This window comes from Dermacentor variabilis, chromosome 7 (assembly GCF_050947875.1).
Source record: "Dermacentor variabilis isolate Ectoservices chromosome 7, ASM5094787v1, whole genome shotgun sequence".
In the NCBI taxonomy this organism is placed as follows: domain Eukaryota; kingdom Metazoa; phylum Arthropoda; class Arachnida; order Ixodida; family Ixodidae; genus Dermacentor; species Dermacentor variabilis.
The window spans coordinates 71,887,476-71,905,523 of record NC_134574.1 but is presented as its reverse complement, the minus strand read 5'-3'; the positions used below and the strand labels follow the sequence as shown (position 1 = coordinate 71,905,523).

The window sequence follows — 18,048 nt, the reverse complement described above, 5'->3', positions numbered from 1 at the left end:
TGGCTCACTTTATTCTCTTAGAAGTGGAATCCGCAAGAACAACCGAACTGCGCGTTGTCCTTCTATTTCGAGGTTTCTGTGCGATTCTTTCTCAGCCTCTCTTTAATTGTTGATTTAATTGTTGTCTGTCACTTGTCTGTCATTTTATATGTGCTCAACATGCGCTTATATTCCAGCTCAGTTACTGCCTACGAGCACAGCACAGCTTTAATGTGCCAAAAGAAAGAAGTGCAAACATGCTGACGCACATCACACTTTATTACCACATCAGGCTTGTTCAAGTTCATATTTCAGGCTTCACTTAAAGCTTTAGCTGTTTCCGGGAGAATGACTTCACAAGAAATGTCTTCGCCATGTCATTCTTGTCTGTTACAAACAATGCATAATTGATGAATATTGGCCTGAAATATTTCGTGCAGACAATCTTCAAGAGCTGCAGGTGGTGCTCAGGGCAAGCACACTTCAAAACTCCACAGTCAGCCAGTACGGATACAGCATTCTCGACGGCTTCTTGCAGTGGCTTTGCAAGGTTCTTCAGGTTCACCTCAACGTACATTTCCAAGGCACGCAGCACATGTACAAGTTCACTTGAAGGGTACAGGAGCTCTCCTCTGTCCTGATGCAGAATCAGACTGTCGCTTGGTGAAGCAGAAGGTGGCTTGGACACAAGCTAAATACAGCTGCTGCAGGCAATCTGTTCTTGAACGACATGAGCCAGGTAGCCTCCTACCATTGAGATGGCTGCCATGTCTACCGTTGGAAGGAGGCTGGCTGGTTTTTTCATCTGATCTTCAAGCAGCCTTGTTGCTTCTGCTGGAAAGTGGCCTGATGATAGTGTCTTGATTCACCAGCATTATGCAGTGCCCCTGAGGCATGACTTGTGGTGTCAACTACATTGCTGCTTTTAGAAGCTGAAATAATACATGTCTTCAGCACCTTTTAAATCCCAGAAAGAACAGCTGGGGCATCTGTCTGGTCATTGCTGCCAGCAGATCTTCGTAGCCATCCAAAAAAAGGACTCTATTGGGTCTAATGAAAGCTTGCTTGTCGGCACAAACTTGAATTTGGAAGCTTCCAGCAGACACTTCACACATTCCACATTCGACTCGGTGGTCATTACCAGTGCATGGTATGTTTCCTTGCTCAGAAACTGCTTTTGTGTGCACTTGTTCTTCATCTCTTCTAGATATTCCAAGATATGTTGTCAGCGGTCTCGTACTGTTTGTTGTCTGGCAACTTTTGGCGAATATGCTGGACACAGTTACTGACATCCATCAACAGGAACCAGCAGTGCACAGTATCCATGAACTGAACTGTGGGACCCACACCTGCAAAACTTATATCAGCTGTATGGCCTGCTTGCTCTTTCAGCACCTTGAGTGCCGCAGGGACCGGCGGCGAGAAGACTTGAACAGCCTTAGACACATTCATTTTTTTCAATATTCGGTGGATAAACGTGCTTTCTCATGAGAAACTTTACAGGCTTCACAATGTTTCCTTGCTGCATGTGGTATAGTTGTTTCAGATGAGTGGACGACACGTTACCGTACTCGCCAAGTTCTCGGGCTAGAAATTGTGACCCAATGTTTTTGATCAGATGACACTGGTCAAATGCAAGAAACAGCTTCCATGCTGGATTCTAGGGTGCTGAATGCAATGCGTCAGGTTTCCATTGCACAGGAGTTCCCTGGCAAGAACGTTGACCTTGTTATTGTCATAACTATGCCCATGACGACAAAGACTGCTGCTTCGACCTGCTTAATTGCATACTGCATTAGCACGAACAGCTGGCATCCAGTGCAGTTCTTGGTTAAGAAATAACCTACAGGTATTTGGATGTGCTCTGAAAGTCCAGAAAGTACAAAGCACAACAAGGAACTGGCCAGCAGTGGTTCGGTAGTGCTTCTCGTTGGCAGAAGCTTTCCGCTGTCCACCTATTCAACAAATGCATTTCGCTGTTTGTGGTATTGGAGTCATTGTTTGACTCTCATTTCATCAACTACCAAAAACCAAGTTTTGGCCTGCGTGCACGTAAGGTTTGCCACTTCTGTTTGAAGCTGCTGCTGGACTAACAATGTAAATCCCACTTCACCTGATGTTACTGCAAGAAATCTTTGCAAAGTAGCTCGACTTGGAAGCTTCAGGATTCCCTCTTTTCGGGTGTGCTCGTAGGCTTGCATTGAAGGTTCCTTAGCACTATGGAATTACGCTCTTTTATCTCCGGCCACGTTGGCCAAATTTTTTAGAAGTTCATTACTTGGTCCAAAAGTATACTAGCACCCAACGGATCGAGAAAACTTTCGGCACGCATCTCCGCAAAGCACAGTAATGTGCTCGCCGAGCCCGGCGGGGAGTGTCGGGTGTAAACTCTTAGCTAGCAGATTCTGTACAATTGTAATTAAGCTATATACAAAATGAAATACATAATAGTTTGCTTACCTGAGATCGCATGACGACCACACACACGAATGTTGTCGAGGTTCTTCAAATCCTGGCGGTTTACAGTCCAGCCCACATATAACGAACTTGATCGTCACGTGGCATTTGTTCATTGTATCCAAAGTTCGTACTAAGTGGACCACCTATAATACGGGAAAAAAGAGCAAGCGAGACGAAAGTTCACTTTATTTTTGAAAAAAGTCCATGATGCATGTCTGCTTCTTCAAAGCTGATCGCATCACTGCCGTTTCTATTTTTTCCAGCGCGGTAATATGTTCATCGCCAAGGCCTCTGCTGCACACGAGTTCCTTAAGCGACGCGATGTAACCGATCGCGGTTGAAGCGTTCACAGCAACCGGCGGTAGAGCAGCATCCTCGTCATCGTCCTCGTCGGTCTCTGGGCAGTCAGGAAGGGCTCGCACTTCACGCACAATAGCTTCGTCAGTGCATGGCTCCGCAATGTCCGCGTCGTCATCAGCAGAAACGAAATCGTCCCAGGCAACGTCAGGTCCGGCCAGCTGCGTGTCAACGACGCGTTGCCACAAGTCCTCGTGCGACCGGCCTTCCGGTGGGTGATCTATGGCGTCCTCGGTGCCTGGGCCCATAAAACCCGCCTTGCGGAAGCAATTTTCTATGCACTCCGCGGTGAGTTCCATCCACGCCGCTTTCAACATGTCCACGGCGGCAAGCAAGCTGATGCGAACTGGCATGGCAGCATCAATCGCGATCAACAAGCGTTGGATGACGCGCCGCCGGTAGCACACCTTGAACGCATGAATGATGCCCATATCCAGCGGCTGAATTTTGCAGGTTGTATTGGGAAGCAAGAAGCATTGGGACAGCTTCGCGTTCGCTCTAACCGAGTATTGAGGCCACAACAGTTCGTTCTATGTGAGACACTGTGCCATTGCCTCAATATATATTTTGACGGTAGCACCGCCCTCGTTCGTACTAAGCGAGCGTTCGTTATATCTGCGGCTGTTATAAGTGGGCTGGACTGTATACACGCAAGCCACTCGCGCCACCGTTTCTCCAACAATTGTCTCGTCCTTTCGCATTGCCAGGTTGTGACTTTCGGCAGGTGAAACATTCCCATTCCTGGTTCTCTGTTATTTGGCTAGGCAGACGAGCTGCTGCGGCTGCGGCAGCCTTACATAGCACATATAGTCATGATATCGCACAGCAGGGCACATCTAGAGTTGGAACTAGCAGAGCTTCACGTGCATACAAGGGCCATGGCAAGCGGCCTATAGGTTCCCCAAGATTGCACCGCCATCAACCGGAAGTCGCGGAGTATCCTTGAATGACATATGTGCATACTATGTATAGGCAGTTGACTGAAAATAGGTGTCTTTACCTGAAGACCCTTCAATAGTTTTACAAAGGAAGAACAACAATTATTGCAGTAAGTTGTCACAAGGCAGGTTTTAAATATTTTATTATACCCAAACGCGTTGCTATGAACTAGCTACCGTTCTTCAGTTTTCAAGGAATTCACTCAACCACCCACAGTGCAGATATGTTAAACATCCAGGACAAGAACGGCAAAATACAAGAGTGAAGTACACACAGCTGCAGGAAGCATCAACACCTATGTGACCACCTTTTACTATTATCGCGAGAGAAGTGAGGGGAGCTTCCATTCATTTTGAAATGAAGATGTGATAAAAAGAGTTCATTTATAAAATTTGTTTATTACAAAAATAATACACAGGCCATGTAGTGCATGAGACTATCAAAGCATTTCATTTTTATTGCAGACACAGGTAATTCATAAATAGGACTCTCCAGAAGTATGGAATACAGGAGCAGGCCACATAGAGAAGTTGAACCAGATTAGTGCATACCAGTTCCAAGATGTGAGCAATATAAATTTCTTTGAATCGCTTATTGCAGATACCACCACTCCACATTTTGGGCTAGATTACTCTCCAAGGCAGGCATTACGTGGCCAACAAATCACAGACAAAATTAGACAATTTAACAAAACTGTTATGAGTAGTAGAGACTCGAATTTTAGGCAGAAAATAGTGAATTTTAGCCATTTAGAAAATCGGCACGAGAGGTGCAGTCTTGGGTACTAATAGAATCTTGCGTCCACAATTGCAAAATATGTACTTAAAGGGACTGACAGCCAGTTTTCATGCCACCGATTTTTTTTTAATGCAGTGGCAAGCTTACCGGCCAGAGTGTCTAATTGTGAAGTAATAACGCGGGAAACGCTGTGGAACGTCTTTATCAGGAAAAGCTAGTCAGTGGTACTTGCAGTGCCAGGTGCATTTATTATTCGGTACGCAATTTAACACTAGCAAACATTTCTGTTCACTCATGAGGACTGGAGCGCAGGCTTCAGAAAATAATAAGACCAGCGCCTGGCCTGCTAGGTGTCGACCAACAGCATTATCCCGCCTAAAGGCTCTGAAGCAGCCTTGAAGATGCCAGGGGTCTCTGCACCATTTCTAGTGCTCAGCAGTCTGTACGATAAAGAAGCATACACCAGGAAAAGATAGAGAACAAGTGTATCTACAGACAACTAGTTGCTGATGCTGAGAATGTCTGGTTTGGGTCTGCAGTCTCACCTGATCTTCATGTGGTGATGCCATGAGGTGCTTCTCCACGTGTGACTTGTAATGGTGAGTCTACAGGCACAGCAATTGAAACTTATTAGTGAATATTCGTTCAAGGTATGGCAGCCCTTTGTTAACAAGGATAGCATTAGCATGCTCTGTTGTGTACTTACGAGAACATATGCTAGGGACAGCATTTGCTTTTAATCATTTTTTTCCCATTCCGTCCTTCGTCAAGAAACTGCTCGGGTGTGAAGTGATCCTGCATGCAAGCAAATAATCACGGTGAGCGACCACACATCGTACGTGTCCCAAAATTCAGCTTGCGCAGTGTATTGGCGATAAAGCATACCAAGAGTGTAAAGAGGCCACTGTCACGGAACACATTATTTGTTCTCTAATTTACATGCATGCACACTCCATCTAGTGTTGCAATATGAGCTCTGACATGCCTCCCAAGTGTACTGGCAGGCCTTCAGAGCTATTCCTGATGTGGCTGTGGTGTCTAGACTTGTGCTGGATAGTAAAAGGCTTTTTTTTGCACTGCCTGATTTTCCAGAAGTTATCAATAAAGTCAATCAGCTGTATTAGTAGCTTACATAATAATTCAATCGTCAGCTATGAGGCTATCTGCTGGTCAAAAGCAAACTCTATCTACAACTAGGTTACAGGGACGAATTTCGCCGTCCTTAGGAAGCCAGAAAAATCAGATGGTGACAATTTTCTTATTGTTTCTATGCATCTTTGCTTTCACTTTCTTTATTTAGTAAGCATTAAACCCTTTCCTTTCTTTCCATTCACTATTTTCAGTACTCTTTTCTTTCTCATCAGGTGTGCCATTATGTCAGGTACATAGCATAAGCCAACAATGGCGGGGTACCTCCCCGTGTACCTGACTGTGGCCAATACCTGCACACTTTGCTCATTACTACTCTTCCGTTCACTTGTTTTACAGTGTAAGCTGTTATGGGCTCATTCCAGTAGCCGTTTTGGTAATTGTTTGTAGCAACTATCACTGGTAATGAGAAAAAAATATACTTAGTTCCCGCCGGGATTGAACCCGGCCCTGTTGCGTAGGGATCAGCTATGCTGCTACTAAGCCACGCCAGTGCTTGCTAGCATGCAGCAGAAAAATGCCCTATAAATGCATCCTAGCGCGTAAGAATACACGCGATGTGCCATGTACGCCAGGGAGTGTCGATATGTGCACATATTACATCGCATTGCTTTGAGGAAGAAAAAAAGGAGTTCAAGGAGATGTATACTGTGAGGCTTGGGCTGAACCCAGCAAGACTCACAACCTAGGAAAACAGTTTAATGAGGGTTAAGGTTACATGCACATTGTGACACACCGACTGAACACGTTAGCGGCTAAGGCTTGGGTTAACCGAAATTAATTGTAAACTGGTTCATTTACAATTCATTTCGGTGCGTTTTTATGCTTTGTATTTTAGATGATATGTTTGCAATCGCCATCGGTCTATACACGTGTCAGCTATCCTTTGAACGATTCGAATGCATTTTGTTCGCCCATTTTATTCGTTTTTCATGTAAACGTATCTTCATTTGGTTGATAGGCACATGTATATTAACTGTACTGACACCACGCAATGTATTCTGATGAAGGCCGGACCCCAGCCGAAACGTCAATAAACCGCTTCATACACGCGTCTACTTCACTGTGAATATTTACCCGGACCCAGAACTGCTTTCTTTCTGGTATATATATATATATATATATTGTCGCGAAGCACTTTGAGCAGTAAGCGTTCGCGACTAGAACGTCGGAGCAGTGAGAGGTAGTGTAGCCGATCTAGCACCGAAACAAGGTTGTTCTTTCTCGTCGTCGTTGCCTCTCCCCTAGCCACAGCCCCACTGCTCCTTACGTTACAGTACAATATATATATATATATATATATTGTAAGCACTATTAACGTACTTCGTCATTTTCATTTGTATATAGCCATCATCATCTTCCCTGTTCTTCTACTTCTTCGCGCGTGAGCTGGGGTATGGTATGGTATGGAGAACTTTATTGGGTCCTGAAGGTCAACCATACGTTGACGCGGGCCGCTCCCACGTTGGGACTGTCAGGCCGAGCCCTTCAGCCACATCGCGGGCCTTCTGGACTGCCCGTAATTGGTCAGAGAGTGATTCACTGTGTAGCATTTGCCGCCACCATTCTTGTTCCTTGTCACGGTCTGTGAAGACCGCGGGGCACTGCCAAAGCATGTGGTCAAGAGTAATGATGCCATTGCACTTATTACAGTTGGTTTGAAGTTCCCTCTCCGGATAGATCCTGTTAATAAAATATGGACTTGGGTCTGTTCTTGTCTGTAGCAAACGTAATGTGACCGCTTGGGCTCTGCAAAGCTTACCGTGTGGCAATGGGTATTCCCTTCTGCTTAAATAATAATGCTTCGTGATTTCGTTATATGTTAATAATCGATCCCTGTGTTCCCCGGGTGAAGTGTAAGTTGCTCGGTCTTGAAGAGCACGGCTAGAAAGTCCTCGTGCTGCTTCATTTGCCACCTCATTGAGGTTTCTCCGAGCTCCGTCCACCACCCCCAGATGTGCAGGAAACCAGCGGATTTCGATCCTCTCACTCTTGACCTTCTCTAATAATTTTGTTGCTATCCGTGTCACATATCCGTTGGTAAAGTTGCGTATGGCTGTTCTAGAGTCGCTGTAAATATGTGTCCACCAATTAGCCCGGATGGCTAAGGCGATTGCTACTTGTTCTGCTACTGTGGGGTCCTTGGTATAGACGGTGATGGCATCCTGTATGTTACCTTGAGTGTCTACGACAACGGAGGTATACGCATCCTTATTTTTAACCCAGGCAGCGTCAACGAACACCGCCTGCTGCTTATGTTGATCTATGTCTTGAAGGAGCGCCTTCGCCCTTGCCTTCCGTCTCTCGAGGTTATGTGTCGGGTGCATGTTCCTAGGGAACGGGGTCGTCTTTATTGTTTCCCGTAGTCCCGCTTGCAATTGTGTTAATAATTCTCCTTCGTTGGTGTGGTTAATTTCTACTCCAATTTCTTCAAGTAGTGCCCTCCCAGGGCGTGTCCCCATTAGTCTCTCCTGGTGGGCCACCTGTTGAGCCTCAGCTATCTCCTCTAGTGTGTTATGCAGCCCTAGGCGCAATAAGCTATCATTGGCCGTGCTGATGGGAAGTCCTAGTGCAGTCTTTATAAGTCGTCTGATTAAAGCGTTTAGCTTGTTCTTATCAGCCTGTGTCCATTGGAGCATGCCAGCCACGTACGAGAAGTGGCAAAAGGCGAATGCATGTACCAATCTTATGGCACTGTCTTCTCCTAGCCCCTTATGCTTGTTGGTAACTCTACGCAGAAGCCTAATGACTTCTTCTGACTTGTTAGAGATGTATTCTATCATCCTGCAATTAGATCCGTTCGCTTGCAGGAGAAGTCCTAACACTCTAATAGTCTCCACCTGCCTGATTGGTTCTCCATTCTTGGCGCATATGTCAATGCGGGGTTCTTCCTCTGGGATATATCCGTTCGGCCTGCGCCCACGCTTACTGCTCCGTAATACCAATAGTTCTGATTTTTTAGCAGAGCAGTTCAGTCCCATACCCTCAAGTGTTGTTTCTACCACATAAATGCTTTCCTGTAGTTTGATCTCTGTTTGTCCCATATTACCTTCGGCACTCCAGATTGTTACATCATCTGCATATATAGCAAAGTGGATACCCTCAATCTGCGCGAGACCTCGAGCCACTTTTGACATTGCCAAATTAAATAACATGGGAGATAGGACAGACCCTTGTGGTGTCCCACGATTCCCAAGTTCCAGGGTTGTCGATTGGAGTTCGCCTAACCTGAGACAAGCAGAACGGCCACCGAGAAAGGCTTTGACGATATTGTGCAATCGCTTACCCAATCCCATCTCCGAGAGGATATCCAATATGGCCCTGTGCTTGATGCGATCAAAGGCCTTTTCTACATCTAGGCCTAGAAGAGCTCTCGTATGTAGCGGGCTAGCAAGAATAAGGTGATGCTTGATTAAAAGCATTGCATCTTGAGTCGAAAGTCCAGGACGGAAACCGATCAGGTTATGCGGAAGAATATTTCTGTTTTCTACATACTTAGTCAGTCTATTGAGTATGACATGCTCCATGGTTTTGCCCAGACATGATGTTAATGATATGGGTCTTAGGTTATCTAGATTGAGTTGCTTGCCTGGTTTGGGAATAAGAATTGTGTTAGCAATTCTCCATTCCTTTGGATAATCACCGTGTTTCCAGAGTTCGTTGAAATACTCTGTTAAATATTGTATGGAATGATCGTCCAAATTTTTCAACAGCCTATTGGAAATGCCATCTGGACCGGCAGCAGATCTACTGTTGAGGTCGTACAGGGCTGCACGAACTTCGCTTTCTGTGAAGTCTTGATCCATAGGCTCACAGTCTTCCCCTGTATATTCAGGCAGGTCTGTACTCTCATCGCTATCCTTAAGTGGTAAATACTTAGCTGCGAGCCGATCCAGAATGGCCTCCTCCGTTGTGTCCTGACTCTCACGATGGACGAGTCGTGCTACTGCTGTTCTCCTATTAGATTTCGTGTCGTTCTCATGAAGCAAATGTCTAAGTAAGTTCCAATTCCCACCACGTCTGATTCGACCATCTATGGAATTACAAAGCTCATCCCATTGTTGTTTCTGTAAATTCTGTTCTTCAATCTCCCTATTCAACAATGCTATGCGCTTCCTGAGTCTCCTGTTCAGCCGTTGCGTTTTCCATCTATTTAACATAGATTGTTTCGCTTCAATCAAGTGCGCCAGCCTACTGTCCATGATTTCGATATCCTCCTCTGTGGTAATATCCTTCGTTGCCGCCTTTACATCTTCCCTGAGCTGAGTGGTCCAAGTTTGGAGTGTTTTCTTTTGTCCTTCCTCTGTCTCAGCTCTGATTTTCCTTGCTTTCCGAAAAAGATCCCAGTCAATGTAGTTAAAGTGCTTTATCTCATTACTTGGTGTTTCCAATAGTATTTGTAATATGTAATGATCACTACCCAGGTCAATATTGGAGTTATTCCAGCCAGCGTTCGCTAAGTTTGATACAAAAGTAAGGTCTGGGGTGGAGTCCCTGCATGTAGATGTACCACACCTAGTGGGATAAGCTGGGTCTGTGATGAGGGAGAGATTAAGATCTGTAGCTAGGTGCCAGAGTCCATCCCCTTTCTTAGTATTCCAGCGATATCCCCAGGTTTGATGTGGGGCGTTGAAATCCCCTCCAATAATGAGTGGAGCGTGCTTAGTAACAGCCATAGTCTTATTAAGACGTGCCCTGAAACTCTGTTTCATGTCGCTAGGGCTGCTATAAACATTAAGACAAAAGAGGCTTTGCGGTTTGCTTCTATTCCTTTTCAAAATTATTTCCACTAGTAAGTATTCTAATTTGTTTAGTCCAAGGCGCAAATCATGTTCTATGTAAGGTATTTTCTTATCTACGAGCGTGGCTAGCCCCCTACCCGGCTCTTTGCCCCTGCATGTCGCTTTGTATCCGGATAGGCTGATCTCATCCGCCAAGGTTTCCTGCAGCATAATTATTTTCGGTTTGTCTGGAGAGGCTTTTATTAGCTGGGGGCGTTGCCTTTTTTGGAATCGCCGATGGAGACGCCCTAGTCGCCCCTTCTTCCCGCTGTACTTCTCGCGGAATTCTCTTTGCCACCTGTCTCGTCCGGTTTTCACGCGGCCGCACCCTTCTGTCTGCTTGCAACACGACCCCAGATCCTGTGATGCTGCCCAAAGGGATGACTGTGGCAACCCTCGCCGACACTCAACCTATCTCTATAGTCACACTTTGCCCTTCTTCATCGCCAGCACCAACCTCAGGTTTGGATGATTCTTTCCCTCCTCCAGCCGTTCTTGGTTCTGACCTAACAGCTGCGCAGTCCGAAGCCTTAATGGTGCTCTTGGCAAAACACAAAGCCTGTTTCGATAGCTGTTCCCCTGGTTGAGGCAAACTCCTGCGGCTACACACCGCATTGAAACCGATGGTTCCGCTATAATACGACGACACCCCTATCGAGTATCGCCGTCCGCACGAAAGGTCATTGAACAACAGGTTGCTGACATGCTTGCGCGGAAGATAATACGACCTTCATCAAGCCCATGGGCTTCTCCCGTGGTCCTGGTAAAGAAAAAAGATGGCTCCGTTCACTTTTGCATGGATTACCGAGCGCTCAATAAGATCACACACAAGGACGTATATCCAATACCTCGAATTGACGACGCTTTGGACACACTACAAGGGGCAGAGTATTTGCGCAGGATATCAGGATATTGGCAAATTCCGATGAACGAGACTGACAAAGAAAAGACCGCAATCGCTACACCTGATGGCCTTTATGAATTTAACGTGATGCCTTTTGGGGGGAGGGGGGGGGGCCTTTGTAATGCTCCTGCCACATCTGAGCGCATGATAGACAACGTACTTCGTGGTCTAAAATGGAAGACATGCCTCTGTTATCTGGACGATATTGTCATCTTTTCGTCTGACTTCAGCCAACATCTTCATTGATTAGACGAAGTTCTGAAGTGCCTTGCGAATGCTGGTCTCCAGATCAATACAAAAAATGCAAACTTGCAAGCAAGACTATAAAAGTATTGGGTCACATCATCTCAAAAGATGGCATCCAGCCTGACCCCGAAAAGATTAGTGCCGTTCTCCAGTTTCCTCGCCCCCAGCAACAGAAAGATCTATGTAGTTTCCTCGGCTTGGCGTCATATTTTCGTAGATTTATACGCAACTTTGCAGCAATAGCAGCTCCTCTACACAAGCTATTGGTTACCGGTGCCTCCTTCACGTGGACTAGCGACTGCGAGTCGGTTTTTCAAGCTCTTAAGCGGCATCTTACTTCCGGACCAGTGCTTCGCCACTTCGATAATCGAGCCCCCACCATACTCCATACTGACACAAGCGCACAAGGTATTGGCGCAGTACTTCTGTAACGTAATACAGCATCTAAAGAGCAAGTCATAGCATATGCCAGCCGGACACGTTCTCCAGCTGAGCGGAACTACACCATTACAGAGCAAGAGTGCCTGGCTATCGTTTGGTCGATTCAGAAATTTTGCCCATACCTTTACGGCCGCCACTTCACCATCGTCACCGACCGTCATGCTCTGTGTTGGCTGTCATCAATGAAAAACATGTCAGGACGCTTAGGACGCTGGATACTCCGCTTGCAGGAATATGACTTCACTATAAAGTACAAGTCTGGAAAACGCCATCATGATGCAGGTGCATTGTCTCGCTGCCCACTCTCACTCTCTCCCGGTAACGCGCCGTCGTCTTCCCCACCACGTCGTTCTGATGCTACGCCTGCCTCACACCAACTCTCAATAACGCCCCTGGACCAAGTTACGCTTTCATCACGCTCTGATTTCGTCTCGCTTCAGCGGGCCGACTCCTATTGTCGACCTGTCATGTATCGCCTTAGTGGGTTCGCCGAACCACCCAACAGCCGCTTGCAACGCCAACTTCGACAATTCCGCCTTCAAGGTGGCGTGCTACACCGCTACGTTTACCACCCAACAGGTCACTGGTGGGTCCCAGTTTTACCTCGTTGCCTTCGCTTGCGGGTATTAGAGGCACTTCACGATGACGTATCGGCTGGCCACTTAGGCTTCCACAAGACTTACGACCGCATAAAGACCCGCTGCTTCTGGCCTGGCCTATCCACAACGGTGGCCAAATACATTGCCTCTTGTGCGTCATGTCAGCACCGCAAGCGCTCGACATCCCCTCCTGCCGGTTTACTACAACCTCTCCCTTGCCCGGACGCACCTTTTGAATTTTTTGGCATTGATTTATATAGTCCCTTGCCGTTGACACCCTCCAGTCACCGTTGGATTGTCACTTCGGTCGACCATTTAACAAGATATGCCGAGACTGCCCCTCTGCGATCCGGCACCGCTTCTGAGGTCGCCGACTTTTTCTTGCACGCCTTCGTCTTGCGCCACGGGGCTCCTCGCGTTCTTCTCAGTGACCATGGCAAGGCATTCATTTCACAAGTTCTCGAGGAAGTTCTTCGGCCCACTAATACCGTCCACAAATCTACTTCTACTTATCATCCACAAACCAATGGTCTTACTGAGCGCTTCCACCGTACGCTGTCTGACATGATTTCCATGTACATCCGTCCTGACCACACTGACTGGGATAAAATTCTTCCTTTTGTGACATTCGCATATAATACTGCTATTCAACGGACTACTGGCTACAGCCCTTTCTTCCTTGTGTATGGATGATCTCCTTCCACCATATTCAACAGAGAACTCTTTTTCGCACCTTCTTTGCTTAACGCGTCGCTTCCAGAAGATTTTGCTGCCCGAGTTGCACATTGCCGTCAAATCGCACGGCAAAGCACAGAAGCTATCCAAGCTGAGCGCAAGCGTTACTGCAACAACAAACGCCGTGACCTATGTTTTCATCCTGGAGACGAAGTCCTGCTTTGGACTCCAGCCCGCACCCCAGGCCTCTGTGAGAAGTTCCTTCCACGCTACATTGGCCCATACACCGTTGTGCAGCAAACATCTGCAGTGAACTGTCTCGTCCGCCCAGTACACTCCGTCACTGACCGGTGCCGTCGGAATGCCAAAATTGTTCATGTCTCGCGGATGAAGCCCTTCACTCCCCGTTTAGATAATCTCTAATCTGCGGCCAGGCTGGCCGCTTCCATGACGGGGTGAAGTTAGTGTAAGCACTGTTAACGTACGTCGTCGTTCTCCTGTTCTTCTACTTCTTCGTGCGTGAGCTGGGGGCATTGTCTCTTTTGGAATAAACAGCGCTCGACAACTTGATCGGTCGTGGTATTATATATATATATATATATATATATATATATATATATATATAACCCCTTCGGGCGCGAATTAAGAAAGAGGGTCGGGAAAATTCGAAATCCTTTTTAGACTATCCCTAATAAATAACACAAAACAAATGATATGGTTAGAAACTTGTTTATTTAACATACAAAAATTTTTGGTGCTGTGTACAATTGTACACATGGCGCCTGAACACAGAAAAAAAGGCAACTACATAATCTTTCATATTCTGTGATTTTCATGGTTTGTTATCATTTTAGAAGCATCTTAGAGAGATTTTCTGAAGCATCTCTACAAGTGAACTTGACGGCACCTTACATGTTGTTGTGGAACTCATAGTAGCAGTCTTTCGCTGCACTCAGGCAAAGGAAGACACCACACTTCCGACAACAAATTCGAGACTTGGAGGCACAGCCAGAGTTTCGGCACCTTTGCGGAAAGTTTGCCGTCGTGTACATTGGCCAGTGGTTGGTGCCGTCAAATCTTGTTGAGTTGGTTGGCGTGGGCGTACCACTGTGCGACTGCCGAGCAGGCTTCCGATTGGAAGTGCTTGGTCTTCCCCTCCTTTGTGGTGCACTTTGGTTGCTAGCAATCAAGCTCCGCGCGATGTCAGATTGGAATGCCATCACATCCTTCACTTCTTTTCTAGGGAGTGCATCTTCGTTTGCATCGCGGATGTACTCAATCCAGCTGTTGCAAACTGCGAAGGAAATGAAGTGGGAGATGACTCTAACTGGCCACTTCTTTGTCCTTGTGTAGTGTGGATACAATGACATTAAGAAATCCAATTTGTCGACGCCGCCCATGAATTTGTTGTACTCGGCTATTACTTGTGGGCAGGCTAGGTCCACATGTTCTTTGGCTGAATCACTCCATCGTTTGACTTTCGTTGGGTTCCCCACTCCTACAAGTGTGGAGATCATGTTAACCGGGCCATTGTCATGCCACCGCACTATGACTACGTCCTTTTCTTCAGTGATCTTGAAATCGTGACTTCCACGGCCTTCCTTCTTCAAGTCCTTGTCACTTTTCAGCTCGTAGCCAAGAAACCTGTTGGACCTGATTGTGCCAGAGGCCAGAATACCCAGCAGTTTGAGCTCTCGGTAAAGTGGAACTGACGAAAAGTAGTTGTCCATAAAACATCTGATGTTCTGCCCGCGGGGTAGGTGTTGTACTAAGCGCATTACCACCGATCCACCAAGGCCCAAGTATGAATGATCTTTGCTCACACCGGTGCCTTTACCTTGAGGTAGAACTCAAAGTCGTGAGCCATACCATCTGAGCTGCAGCGTACAAACACTTTGATGCCTACAGGATTGGGCTTGTTTTTGACGAATTGTTTTGCAGGTACCCTCCCTGTAAAAGGCACCATCTGTTCATCAATACTGGCCTGTTCGAGTGGATCCAAATCAAGGTATCGACTTCTCACGGCATTTAGAATTGGAGCAACTTTCCAAAATTTGTTAGTGGTTGATTCCTTTGGAGCATTTGAGTCAGTCACGTGTAAAGCTGCTCGCAGCTTTAAGAATCGCTTGCAAGTCATTGCTTCCGCAATAGTGGGTATACGCGTGTCCTCTTGCCAGTACATACGCACTCTAGGGAACTTGAGGAGTGCCATACGCATCATAACACCGAAAAAAACCTTAATTTCTTCTGGTGTGGTGTTCAGCTCAGCTCCGTCTCAGTGCAAAGCATACATGTTAGTGTAGTGAGCCAGTTCGACAAAAATCTCGTCTGTATAGTACTTGCTGAAGTACTCAAGCGGCTCCGAGGGGGTTGAGCCCCGTCTAGGGATGAAAGTGCACGCAGTATTCTGCGGTGAAAAATCCTTCCTAATCCACTTCACTGCTGTTTTCTTTCTTTTGGGTTGAGATTGCTGATTATTTTCTTTCTCGTCCTCATCACTGCTGCTAACGCTGTGGTCTGCCATCACAGGCTCTTCGCTTGAAGTCTAGCATGAAAAAAAAAAGGAAATATGGCAGTGCTTATCATTGTTTTAGTTTTTTTCAACGAATTGTAATACAGCTTACACATGAAATTACAGCAGAAATAGAGCTAACAGTGAACTAGAAGAATCAGACGGCTCGGGTGAGTAAATTTCACTTGAGCAAATGCAGTTGTACTCGCCATCATTGTGACACTTTCATCAACTTCATCATCGGAGAAATCGCCATCCGACACATTCCCGTCTGCTATCCTCGACAAAAGCGCTTGAGCCGACGTCTTCGATGCTTTTGGCCGGCCAAGAGAATGTTCTCGAAGACCTACGATGCATAGAAAATAGGTACAAGTTGACCATTGCCAGTTAGAAATAAAATACATGCTGAAATAAGGTGATCCAGTAAAGCAGCCCTAAGGCGCCATGTGTACAATCATACACATACATATTTCACTGCATGGTACAGAGCCACTGTTAATAAAAACCTCAAAAACTTTTAGTATGTGAGATGTACTAACCTAATGTGTTAAGTTAATATAAAACTCACTATCGTAAAAACGTTTTACAATCGTAAAAATAAAAAGAATCGCAATGCACTCACGTGCCGGTCCGTAAAACGTGGAGGCGTCCATGTTTAGTGGTTGTTTTGACCGTAGCTTTGGCGCACAAAACCTAGATGGCGCTAGTTGTCTGCTTAGGAAGCACGAAATAGTACTCACGTGGTGTGTCATCCGGTTTGAAGCGAAGGCGCGCGGACGCTGTGGCGCCAAATTTGGTGTGTACAATTGTACACACCGCCGCTGAAGGGGATATATATATATATATACATACATACTGCCGACTTCATCCAGCTGGGTCACTCCAGAGGTGCCATCTGTATAAATATATATATATATATATATATATATACACAAACGATACATATTTCATTACATTTTTGAAACATATACGATCATATATGAAAACATTTTTTTTTGTTACTGCCTTCAAGTTTTCCATTAGTTGTGCATACTCTGCCTGCCTTTTCTGCAATCTATATTCTGATTGTCATGAGCAAGTTCCATGCAAAGTTCATGGTCCTCACGAGTGAGCTTCATGCAAAGCAAGTGTTCCTTCCTCTTTTGTTGAGCATCTTTTGCAATTGCAGCAAGCCATGCGCCCATTTCGCTTCTCATGGCATCATTCCTTGAGCAAAATGGCCAGCTTGCATTCTTTCGCCTTTCATGGCGAGCTGTTGGCACCGGTGGCACAGCAGCTGGCAGGACTGCAGCTGGTAGGACTGGAGCTAGCGGTGATGCTGGCAGTGTCCTTGGTAGACCATGCCCAACTAGCCGTACAGTTTCACCATTTGGTGGTGCTGGACACTGCATAGCCACTGCTTCGTCATGGCTTTGAGTTAAATCCCACGGCCAGGAGTCGCCATACTGCATGTCGGCATCTGCAAAGTTGTTGCAATCAGAGTTGATATTAGTGTCGTTTCCACAGTGCTTGTACCTTTTACAAGCCACTTTTACAAATACGCTGTCACTTGTATATTTAGACTTTAAATCGGACCACCACTTCTGGGATCCTCTTATTTAATGCTGACTCAATAGCCTTCGAGGAAGTGACTCCAGAAGGGATTTGGAATAATTCAGCAATTCGTCGAAAATTCTTATCCAAGATTCTATCAAAAAGATTATCTACGAATGTGTCCCCTAGTGTAAGTAACCGTGCTAGACTCTTGTACTGAACCGCCTGAGCAACCCTCTGCAACTGAATGATGCCCAACCCCCCATTCTTAGAAGGAAGCCATATGTGCAAATTAGGGAAACCTGGAGGCAAATGAAGAACACTCTTTACTCATTTGCGAATGAGCCCATCAAGCCTACAGGACTCTGAGGAAACCTCTAAAGTATTTGAAGCACTGTATAGGAATACTGGAAGAACCAGTCATCTCAAGCAATGCACCTTCTGAAATGGCTTTAGTGAGGCCTTCACAAGGAAGGAAGGAAGGAAAAAAACTTTAAGGCCAACACTAAGGCCCAGTGAAGTAGAGCGCCTGCCCCGCTAAGGCTCGTTGTTCATCCTCCGAGTCCGAGTGAAGCCAAGCACTCCAGGAAGGACGGGGAGGGTAAGGAAAATGAGGAGAGGTAATGGCAGTGTTACATGAGTACAGAATGTGTTCTGCACCTGCCCTTATCTCCGGACAGTTGGGGCAGTGAGCTGTGCTACGCCAACCGAAGTTGTAGAGCATTAGTGGCGTGA

The 18,048-nt window shown here is 46.2% G+C and overlaps 1 protein-coding gene and 1 pseudogene across 1 annotated transcript in view; one reads left to right on the top strand and one right to left on the bottom strand.

The window, feature by feature from the left end:
• The window catches only part of LOC142587525 (radical S-adenosyl methionine domain-containing protein 1, mitochondrial-like), a 238,853-nt gene that overhangs the window by 199,866 nt on the left and 20,939 nt on the right, over positions 1-18,048 (top strand). The gene's annotated exons all lie outside the window — the stretch shown is intronic.
• On the bottom strand, positions 302-1,507 carry LOC142586839 (uncharacterized; annotated as a pseudogene).